The sequence below is a fragment of the Diabrotica undecimpunctata genome, chromosome 4 (assembly GCF_040954645.1).
Source record: "Diabrotica undecimpunctata isolate CICGRU chromosome 4, icDiaUnde3, whole genome shotgun sequence".
Taxonomy (NCBI): domain Eukaryota; kingdom Metazoa; phylum Arthropoda; class Insecta; order Coleoptera; family Chrysomelidae; genus Diabrotica; species Diabrotica undecimpunctata.
In genome coordinates, this window is record NC_092806.1 from 78392890 (window position 1) to 78405147 (window position 12258).

At 33.4% G+C, this 12258-nt stretch overlaps 2 protein-coding genes across 5 annotated transcripts in view; one reads left to right on the forward strand and one right to left on the reverse strand.

Annotated features, from left to right (window-relative positions):
• The window catches only part of LOC140439716 (uncharacterized), a 241028-nt gene that overhangs the window by 99145 nt on the left and 129625 nt on the right, over positions 1 to 12258 (forward strand). The window lies entirely within an intron of this gene.
• LOC140439714 (carbohydrate sulfotransferase 11-like) overlaps positions 1 to 12258 on the reverse strand; it is a 91961-nt gene that overhangs the window by 38181 nt on the left and 41522 nt on the right. The gene's annotated exons all lie outside the window — the stretch shown is intronic.

Below are 12258 nucleotides of genomic sequence, written 5' to 3' on the forward strand. Positions count from 1 at the left end.
TAATCTCTATTTTACATAGTTCGATTATTTCTCTGTAAACTTAATGGACTCATTCATTGCAAAATAATATATTACATCTATTCAATTATACGTTAAAAATATAGCTCAGTACATTTATATTATAGAACTTCAAGCATATCAACATATTCATCCACAAATCTCATTAGTTGATCCCGAAATTTGTATATTGTATCATTTATATTCAACCCCAGTCTCAAATCAAATCAAACTGGTTTTTATACAGTACCAATATACTTTAAATTGTACACAAAATACTAAGCCCCCTTTCAGACGAGGATACTGTATCCGAGATACTGTATGCGAGATACAGAATTTTGGATGGCGACTGTATCGGATTCACGGGCATGCTCGTCAGTATGAAAATAGTAGCAGTGCAGTGCGGTTATATTTTTGGAGTATGGATGTAGAAGAGTATGTTATGCTGTAGTACATATTAAATAAAAAGAAACTGAAAATACGACGTAATTTGTGGGTTCATCCTATTGTAGAATTAAGAGAAACCAAGGGAACGTATAACTATATTCAGAAAACACCGTCTTTCTTTCGTTGCTTATTCACAATTATTCGACAGAAAATCGCGCGTCTATGGAATGTGGTGCAAAAGTATTCGTGTCTGAAAGCGTTCATTTAACGTAATGTTTCTTCTGTATCTGGGATACGCATTCAGTCGTCGGCGACAGGAGGGTCCGAGATACTGAATTCGGTATCTCGCATACTGTATCCCTCGCGCGTCCCGTCTGAAAAGCTCCATCTGAGTCTATGTAATATCTGCGTCTCGGATACGCGTATCTCGGATACAGTATCCTCGTCTGAAAGGGGGCATAGTGTTCCAAGATGTTTCAACAGCTTATAATTCAGGAAGTAATCAATATTTTTATTTGGAAATTGGGAAACGTCAGTTGGATCTACAATACTATCAATTGGTGTATACATGAGATATGTGACGTTATCACGGACGCTGTGACGTCATTACAATGGAAAAAATTAAATATGGATCATGGGGGCGAAGGTTAGGTCCAACGAAATTCTTTTTATTATTATATTTTCTTACTGAATGGACTAAATTTTCAATTTAATGGCAGATTTATCATCTCCAAATTAACCTGAACGTAGCATATTTTATGATTTTTACAAATTCACAAGAAAAGCAAATTGTCCTTAAGATTTTATTTAAATCGAATGTTCAAGGATTATAGCCATTACTTCATTACGGTTGACATTCATTTACTTCAAGGATTACCGCCATTACTTCATTACGTTTGACATTCGTTTACGTGTGGTAGACATTTTTCTCAGATTTATAAATCTTTAGATAGTTGCTGTGAACTATATATTTCTTAATATTTGAGTGTTTTTGTTAAGACAATTTTTTTAAAATAACAAAAGAGGATTTTTACAAATACCAGTCTGATAACTTACCCATTGTAAATATGTTGGTCACATATTTTCAAAATGGTGATAATAAAGCAGATAAGTAAGTACATACTCCTTTTACCTATATTAATTTTATTCTCATTATTATTCTTATAATAAGTATTTAATAATAAAACTTAGTAACTTATACTAAGTATAGCGTCAATATTATTTTTTTATGCTATTGTACTGAAATTGAATCAAATTGACTTATTTATCGTTTTCCTTTAGATTTGGCAGATAATATATGGAGATGCAGCGGTATGATGGGTTCAAGTAAAAAACAAAAACGGGATCGAGGAGAGGAATCATAGCTTACTTATAGTCTGAATAAGGAGCGATGGTTTTAATTTACTTTATTTTATTTTATTCTATTATATTCTATATTATTGTATTATATAGATTTTATTTTATTTTATTCTATTATATTCTATATTATTATATTCTATAGAATGTATTTTATTTTATTTCTATTCGATTCGATTGGATTCGATATTTGATTCGATTTTATTCGATAATCGATTCGATTAGATAATCGCTTCGATTCGATAATCGATTTGATTCGATAGTCTCTTTGATTCGACTCAATAATCGATTCGATTCAATAATCGTTAAGATTTAATAATCGATTCGATAATTGATTCGATTAGAGATAATCGATTCAATTATCGATTCTATTCGATAATCGTGTTGATTAGATAATCGATTCGATTCTGTAATTGATTCGATTCGATAATCGATTCAATTCGATAATCGATTCTATTCGATAATCGATTCTATTCGATAATCGATTCTATTCGATAATCGATTCTATTCGATAATCAAATCAGTAATTGATTCGATTCGATAATCGATTTGATAATTGATTCGATTCGATTCGATAATCTATTCGATTCGATTATCGATTCCGTTCGATAATCGAATGGAATTCGATAATTAAATTCGTTAATCGATTAAATTCGATAATCGAATTGAATCGAAACATCTGCGGTAGTATTATGTTCAGTGTTAAGGAGGTATACAAATTCGTTCACTGCTTCGATGACGTCGTTTTCTATAACAAGTGGTTGTAGGATTTGTGGTTGCGTGCTGTTTTTTATATACTTCGTTTTGTTGGTGTTTATTATTAAACCCATTTCTGTAGCTGATTTTTTTAATGCTACTTACGCCTCTCGTACAGCGTTTTTCGTTCTCCCAACAATATTGATCATCAGCATAGGCAAGGATTTGCACTCATCTATTATGTATTGAACCAATGGTTGTGATTTATGACATACGTATTACTTTTTCCAGAGCCAGGTTAAACAGCATACAGGAGACAGAGTACCCCTGGTGCAGCCCGTTATTTGTTTTAAAAGGTTCCCTGGTATTTCCCCACTATCCGTTCTGCATATGGTGCCATACGGTGACATAGTACTGTAGAAAATATTTTATTCGCTGTATTTAGGAGCGGAATTCCTCTGTGGTTAGAGCATTCAAAGATATCTCATTTTTTGTATGGGGCAAAGTATTCCAATATTCCAATCATTGGGAAGGGATTTCTGTGTCCATATTTCTTTTACGAGCTGCTGTAATGCCATTACGGTATCGTATTGTTATCATTAATGGTACTATTGCAAAACAAAAATATTTATTTTACATTTACTTCACAAAGAAATTACTCTAATTCCCATTTTACTTGGAATATTCGATGTTCTTCGGCGATTTTTCGTATAGTTTTACTACGACTTGGCTTCGACTTGGTCATGTGTTGAGAGGTGAAGGATACGAACTACTGCAAATCATATTGGAAGGTAAAGTTCAGGGCAAAAGATCAGTTGGAAGACGCCCGAACTCGTGGCTTAAAGACCTGAGGAGATGGTTTGACCGCTCATCCACAGAAATCTTTCGTACAGCTGTTTCCAAAGCTACAATTGCCATTTGGATCGCCAACCTTCGAAAGGAGGCGGCGCAATAAGAAGAAGAAGGCTTCGATATAGACATAAATAATCAATTGTTAACAGAAAATAATAAAACATTTAAATTACAATATCATGGTTTTATCTTGAATATTAACTTAGCAAGCAGAGAATAACTGCACAAATCAATTAGCGTAATATAAATTAAACAATAATCCTAATCGCTTGTGACAACGTATGTACAACTATGTCTTACTAGGTAGATGTATGAGCTGATGCGTAGCAATAGTATGAAACGGACTCTATTTCAGTCAATTAGAATTTTACATTTTCACGCGTACAATTTAAGATGATCCGTATAGTTTATAAATAAACTATATATATTTTAATAGGCTGGTTTCGTTTCTAATTCACATTTGTATTTTATACTTGAAAACTTGAAGGCTTAACTTTCAGTGGGAGACCAAATGTATACCAAAGAAACTGAAAAAGAATTACAAACACCAATTTGTGATTTTATTATTACATTATCCATTTCCAAAGAACCGTTAGTTTGCAACAGATCTTTAAACAGCGGGTTGGAAAATCACCGTGAAAAGCGCTGAGTGTGTTTATAGCTAGATTATAAATTAGGGATTCCAACTTTTAAATTAACATGCTGGTTGGACTATGTGTAAAGATCCTTCTGCTCTTCTCGTTATTGTACTGATATCAGATATGTCTTACCAGTTTCTTAAGGGGTAAGGTTTATTTTCAATATTTTAAATATATTTTTAGGATTTTTTTTTTAATTGTTTAACGTAAATTTATTTATACCATTAGTACATTATAGTACAACATTTCAAGAGTATTATCTTAAATTTTGGTACAAAAATATTAAAAATTAAGAAAATGACGGCTAATTCCAAATGAACAAAAAAGTTACTTTGCGGTGTTCATCATAACTTATAACTGGATCATCTCATCTCATCAAATTCTCACTTGCTCGTTTAATTCTACTTCTTAGTTGTGCTTTGACTTGTTGTAGATGGACATCTCCATAGCTTTTTTTTGGTCGAATAAACAAGGTCTGATAACATTTTTTCTCGACCCTTAGGAATAGATCTTAGGATATCCACAGCATCATCTCGTAAAGCAGCAGTTAAGAAACTGCCTTTTCTTGTTCGGTTCAATTATTGGCTGTCACAATAGCTTTAAATTGTCCAAGGTATATGGACCAAGAAAACTTTCTATCAAACGGTGGCAATTTGAATCTCATATGATGCGTCGTTTCGTCTCTCGGTGATTCTTCTTTCACTACAGGAACTAAAACTACTGAATAAACTGGTGGACTTAACTGGCGGTTAACTTCTTGAACCCTCTGCATTCATCCCGTTCTTCTCGTTGTTCATGTAACTGCTTTACTGAAAGTTCTACCAGCAGCATCTTTGATCAAGCACACACGTGTTTTCCAAATATTCTTTATTACAAAAATCACTACCGAATTACGCAGATGTTCTCGACGAACCATACTTTTTTCAAAAGTCGTTTTAAAAGTCACTGTTTAATTTATGAAAACAAATATCTTCAAAGTTGACAGAAAGTTATTGATGTGCTGGAATAATTTGATTTTGCAACAATTCTAAATATTTATTAAATTAAATTTCCCGTTAAATTTCCATCAATAAAAAATGGACCGACGATAGAGTCCCCCAAAATGCCTGTCCAAACATTAAGTTTTTTGGGATATTGTGTTCGTACTATAATACTCAAGTGTTTATTATGCCGATACCAATATCGTACGACAGAAGGATCATGTCTCCGATGTCGATTCATCGGTAAACAAAATGTTTTTTAAAAAATGTTTATTTTCATTTTGTTTATTCATCATGAGTTCACAAAATTTCATGCGTTTGAAATTGTCCTCGATAACTCTTGAGCAGTTGAAACTTTAAAACAACGGTAACCGTTTCGTTTCAAAATATTCCTGACATTCCTATAATTTATGTCAACTTCTTCAGCAATAGTTTTGCTTGAACAAGGATCACTAGTTTCAGCAACACTACAAACATCAATTTCCCTATTTTGCCGAACTTCGTTGATTACTTTCTCTCGTGTTAGATCCGTACAGTTTTGTACACAACCAAACGATTCAAATGTTTTAATAATACGACTAATAGTTGATTGTGTCGGTATTGGTCTATCTTTAAAGGCACAAGTAAATAAATTTATAATGTCACGGTACGAGTGGCCCCCAAAATACCATTTTAAAATTTGTACTTTTTCTTCGGTTGTACACATGGTTAGAAACACTGCTTTAATTTAAGCGTATGGTATTATAATGAGACGCAAAGGCTTTTATTTATCACAATTACCTATGTTATTATTATCATAGAATATAACTATGATCTTAATATCGTTATAGAGTTTTGTCACTTGGATTAGTGAAATCGTATACTGTGCATTTAGCGTTAGCGAGTTTCCCTCGTTTTTGCATTCCATGGCATTATTTTATTCATTAATATCACTGTGACAAGCCGGAAGATTCTTACCAATCTCTGGAGATAAAACACCTGTCCGGGACTGAGCGCCAATTGTGTAGGTTTTCCTTCTTCTTATTGCACCGTCTCCTTTCGAAAGTTGGCGATCCAAATGGCAATTGCAGCTTTGGAAGGTGATGCACGAAAGATTTCTGCGGATGAGCGGTCAAACTATCTCCTCAGGTTTTTCAGCCACGAGTTATGGCGTCTTCCAACTGATCTTTTGCCCTCTACTTTACCTTCCAATATGATTTGGAGTAATTCATATCTTTCACCTCTTATCACATGACACAAGTATTATATTTTCCTCTCTTTGATTATAATTAGTAATTCTTTTTATTTATTTATGCGCAGTACCTCATCGTTGGTAACTTTTTGGACCCATGGAATTCTCAGCATCCGTCTCATACATCTCAAAGGCATCTATTCTTTTTTTTTGTTAGAGAGTCCATTGTCCAACTTCCACAACCATACAGCAAAACAGAGAAAACGTAACATCAACAGAAAATTTCGCTATGACGAATTACCTCATTTATTAGTGCGTTGCTTGCTATTAGGACGGTATCATCAACGAACCTAATGTTGTCTATGCTGGTTCAGTTAATCTTGATTCTACCTTGGACCTCGTCTAAGGTTCTCTGAATATACATTTCGAATACAGATTAAAGAATAGCTGAGATAATTCGCAAGTCTTGTTTGTCAATTCCAGTTGTTCTGGTTCCAGTCAAATGCTTTTCGATAAGCAATAAAACATGCATATACATCTAAATTCATTACTCTGCATGTAGTTTTAACACATTTAAGGTAAAAAGTGCTTCTCGTGTTCCCAATCTGTTTCGAAATCCGAATTGAAACTCACACTTCTTGTAAATTCGTCTATGGATGATTCTTAGAAAAGTTTTAAGGACATGAGACATCAAGCTATTTATCATCAATTTACTAATGTTTGTATTTTGAGAACGATTTCCGAAGTGGAAATTGAAACGTCAATAAACGTATTTGAACCTTTAATTGTGGCTTATTCTCATTTAAATATAAATTAATTTAAAATGCCACAAGAAAATAGCTTCAGAACAATATCAAGCTTAATATTCGATAGTCATCGCATTGTGAGGCATTGGATTTTTTTGGTAATGTTACGAATGTTTATTTTAGCTAATCTGATGGTTTACCTGTGTCATATATCTTATTGAATAGTGTTGTTATCAAATCTAGGCTTTTACTTTCGTTATCTGCAATTAGTTTTAGTGTTTCGACATTGATATTATCTGGACCGGTGGCTTTTTCATCTTTCTGAGATTTTAATGCCTGAATTACTTCTTCTTTGGTTATTTCTGGGCCTTTTTCATTTATTCGATTATCTGTGGATGCTGGAGAACAAGGTCTATCGTCGTCAAAGAGAGTTTGTATGTATTCTTTCCCTCTCTCTAGTTTGTCTTGTGTACCCATTATTATTTTGTTATTATCATTTTTTAATATTGTTGCTTGTCTCTTTTTGTCTCTACCTGTCATTTCGTTTACCTTTTTATGAATATTAAAGGTGTCGTATTTTTCCTGAAGTTGTTCGATTTCTAGGCATTTTGTTGACATCCAGTTTTCTTTCGCCTCCCTGCACTTTTTCTAATGATTTTGTTGATTCGCTTGTATTCTATTGGGCTTGTTTTATGTTTTCGTCTTACGTCCATGTCTGCAATTAATTTAAGTATTTCGACATTGATTTTGACTGGATCGATGGCTTTTTCGTTCTTTTGAGCTTTTACTGCATGGATAACTTTTTCTTTGGTTATTTCTGGGTCTTTTTCATTTTTATTCGATCATCGGCGGATGGTCGAAACAAGGTCTATCATCGTCAAAAACTGTCTGAATGTATTGTTACGATAACTATGACACATATTTAATCTGTAAACATTTTATTATTCTAATAAGTATTTGTGTGGTAGTTTCCCTTACGATAAAACCGGTCTTCTTTCCAAGCTGTTCGAGAGAGTTCAAAGGTCGCCGGCCGAATTCTACGGAACTCTGGAATAACGGCTTTTTAATATATATATTAATTTTTAATATATATATAAATGAAGCATTTCACCTCGCAATTTTTTCGTCCTGCGTGGATTGACTTGAAATTTTAACAGAAGGTAGGTAATAGCCTAAGGATCAAAATCTATACCGACCCAAAGTGCGCCAAAGCCTTGGGGGTGGTTGCCACCCCATCTCGGGGGTGAAATTTTTTTTTACGTTTTAACCACAGGTTTCGATTAAAAAAGTGATTCTAAATCAAAAATGTTTTATACATTTTTTTTGTAAAACTGATATTTTTCCAAGTTATTCGCGATTGAAAGTAACAACTTTTAGACAAAAAAATCGACGTTTTTAATCGATTTTTCGCGAATAACTCGAAAATGGTGTATTTTTTAAAAAAAATTGTAGAGAACAAATTTGTAGCTTTTAAAAAGACAAATAAAATTCATTTTTTAAAATGTTTTTGCGATATAATAGGAACCGAAATACGGCCTATCAATGTTCAGCGGTTTTCTTCAAATGCCAAATTTGAAAGATTTAAAGTCAAATATCGGGAAAATGATGCATTTTTGGAAGAAAACTCATAGAACCTTTTTTAAAGAGCATAAATAGACCTATCATAAAAAAAAGACTCTAGCTCAAAAATTGTGTAAGTTATGATGAAAATAAGGTCAATACCTCATTTTTTTTTACGAAAAAATCGATGAAAACAACCCCCTAACTACTCCCATAATTAAAATCGATCTTCACCCTTCTGCAATTCTCTTTGTACGTGTATTGTTAATAGTTCAAGAAGTTTGACCCATTTAAAATGCTTAGTTTTAGAAAAAGTACAGCTTAAAGCGAGAAACGATTTACAATTTCATATTTTTTACCCTTCTTTTTTTAAATATCCCCGAAATAACTGAATATATGAAAAAAATAAAAATGTACTAAATTGTAGCTTTTTTAATGACTAAAATTTTTCTTTATTTAGATTAGTTGTACAATGAATATTTGGCGAGATATAGCCGTTTAGAGCATCGATTTACGATCAAGCACCATCTTTTTCGAGCCCTTTAAACTCACCCCATTTAAAAACCAAGGGTTCCAAAAAGATTTAATTCACAGATCCTTGTAGCTCTTAAAAAACCTCTACAAAATCGTTTTTGAAGAAACATTCTATCGTTAAAAATGAAGAAAATACGTTAAAAAACCAATTAATTTTTTGAAATAGGGTACCCAGATAGTTCAAAATTAATAGCTTTTTCCCATGCTTTTACTGGCTGTGATACTGTATCTGCTTTTTACAATAAAGGTAAAAAAAATATTTTTGATATTCTTCAAAAAAGACCGGACATGAGGGAACATGCCGAAATTTAGTAGTACTGCTAAGCTTGAAGATATTTTAGATGCTGGCAGATACTGTGCAATAATGTTGTACGGAACTGTTAAAGGCACGCAGCTTACCAAGTTAAAAAAAAAAAAAAGGCAACAACGAAAAACTGTGCGGTTAAGCTATCATCCCTTCTGCCCACTGTTGATGCCTTAGATGAGCATTCAAAAAGATGCTATTACCAAATTCAACAGTGGCTTGGCAATGAAAATATCAGAGCAACAGATTGGGGATGGTATTCCAAAGATGGTTTGTTATTACCCGTACGCATGAACAAAGAACCTGCACCCGATGAACTTTTGAAAATTATTTTTTGCCGTAATCGTAGCGGAGTAATCGTCGGATTCACTCCCCGCCTCTCGACGCGTTAGTGTTCTGAGCTGTTGGACGTGAATCCCTGTCCTGGCATTTGGTTTTCACCTCTGGCTGCGTTAAGTAGTTGAGTTACTGTGACCAAATGCCCATCTTGGTAGTTAGTATTCGCCTCTGATTGCGTTGAGTAACTGAGTTACCGTTGCTAACTACCCATCTTCCTGTCTTTTGTTTTCTTTTTCTTTTTTGTTCTCCTGAAGAAGCTACATACAATTGTAGCGAAACCTCGAGATGAACCCACTTTTGGGTCACTCACAAATGACACGGCCCAAACCCGGAAGACGAATAAACTATTCTGACTCTGGCCGTGGAAGCCTACGATTTCATTTGTTCTGGGTGCTCAGGTGAAGGGTGCAATAATAGTCCACCAATAATTGAAGATGAGGATGACATAGATCACGATGAAGATGTAATTGATGACGAATAAAATTAATATTATAATTTTTTTACCTATAAATGTAAATATTTTCAATATTTTATGTATTAATTACTTTTTTATGTATTAATTATTAGTATTCACTATTTATGTAAATGTATAAGAATATATGGTGTCTTTTTATGTTGATAAATTTTTTTGTATTTAATTCTACTTTTTTCAATTTATATCTATTAAATTAGTTTATAAAAACTGTAATGTTTTAAAGGGTGATTTTCAAAAGTTGAAAAGTTGCAAAATTTTGGCAAAAAATTGTTTTCACCTATACCACTCATAACAATTGATTTTTAAGGGTTGAAAATTTATGAAATTATATTTTAAAGTATAAAAAAATCACTATTTAACTAATCCAAACCAAATTTCAGTCATCTTAAGATTTGTAATGTTATTTTACAATTTTTGAAAATTAGGGGTAGTTTTCACCCCTAAAAACAATCAGTGTTCATCTGCCTGACATAAACTATAAAGCAGAGGGAGAGTTGAGCTTAAATCCAAATTTTTATCTAAATCGATCCAAGACGAAATCATTTTTTTAGAATTAGTAATTTTTTTACATTAATCTCTAACAAGGGTTGCTTTTTAAGGGTTGAAATATGATGGAACTCTATTCAAAAGTATAAAATAATCTTTATTTAACTAATTCAAACCAAATCTTACCCCTATTCAGGTTTAATATGTTATTTGATAATTTTTGACAATTAGGGGTAGTTTTCACCCCTAAAACCCTTCAGCGCACTTCGGTTCGATATAGATTTTGATCCTTGGGCTATCACCTACCTTCTGTTAAAATTTTAACTCAATCCATGCAGGACGAAAAAATTGCGAGGTTTTAACTTTTTTCGAGCTTCATTTCCTGAACTATAGTTGTATCGAGTTTGAATAATTGTAACGCGGAAGTGTAGCATATAAATTAGAATCGTGTAAATAGTGTCAGTGTAAATAAATTAATGTAAGACTTTATATAAATTAAATAAAGACTTTAATAAACTAAGTGTTAGAACATTTTATAATAAATAAAGTTAATAAATTAGACTAATAAACTCAGTTAATTGGTGTCAGAAAAGTGGAATATTTTAAATAAATAGTGAAAATGACTACGATTTATGAGCTCATAGTTACGAATTTAAGAAGACATGTCGAGGACAGGAAATTAGCTTCTACCGGAAAAAAGGCTGATTTAGTCCAACGACTAAAGAACGTTTTGGAGGACGAGGGTTTGGACCCCAAAACTTATATATTTGAAGATAAACATGCTGCTGTCATCTCGTCGATTTCGAAAGTTTCTTCTGATGTGGCCAAAGTTTCTGGTGACATCGCATCATTAGAGAACAAAGTTTCCGGCGACATCGCATTAAAAAAAGAACAAAGTTTCCGGCGACATCGCATCTTTAGAAAACAAAGTTTCTAACGAGATTTCTTCTCTGGAAAGCAAAGTTTCTGCTAACATCTCTAAATTCACTTCTGAGATGTCTGCCCTCCACGATAGAATCTCTTCGTTAAAAAACCAAGTTGCTGCCAATATGTTGGCCTTCGAAGAAAAGATATGGAAAGAGATGGAAAGAAAGATGGAGGTAAACAGGGACAGCAGAGAGAGGAAACAATCCAATTACAGTAGAGACAAAAGAAGACGAGACATAATGTAAGTTGGAAACACGGCCGAAATTTGAAGGAAGTGGAGGTTCTGTTCATGTTAAACTTCCAACTTTCGACGGAAAATCGTCATGAAACAACTACATGAAACAGTTCGAATCAGCTGCAAGAGCGAATGGATGGTCTGAAAAAGAAAACGCTGTAAACCTGACTATCGCTCTTCGAGGAGATGTCTTAGATGTTCTTCAGACCATAGCCGTAGAGGAGACGGATGATTTCGAACAACTTAAGAAGAGGTTAAATATGCGATATGGCCACGAACATTTGGAGCATGTATATCAGTCGCAGCTTAAAAATCGAAGACAAAAGAGAGATGAGGCTCTTCAAGAATATGAGGTAGATATTGCCAGATTAGTATGATATGCTTATCCAACAGCTCCCGAAGACATGATGGAAAAGTTGACCGTTCAAACATTTATTGATGCTAGTTTATGTAAGCACCCTAGGTATGACGCAAATCAAGAAACTCACCATCAGGAAAACTAGAACGGGTCGGCCTTAGGGGGCAGCTTCGACCCGGAACTTTTCCAAAGACCCTCTCATACTAATAGCTTCTTT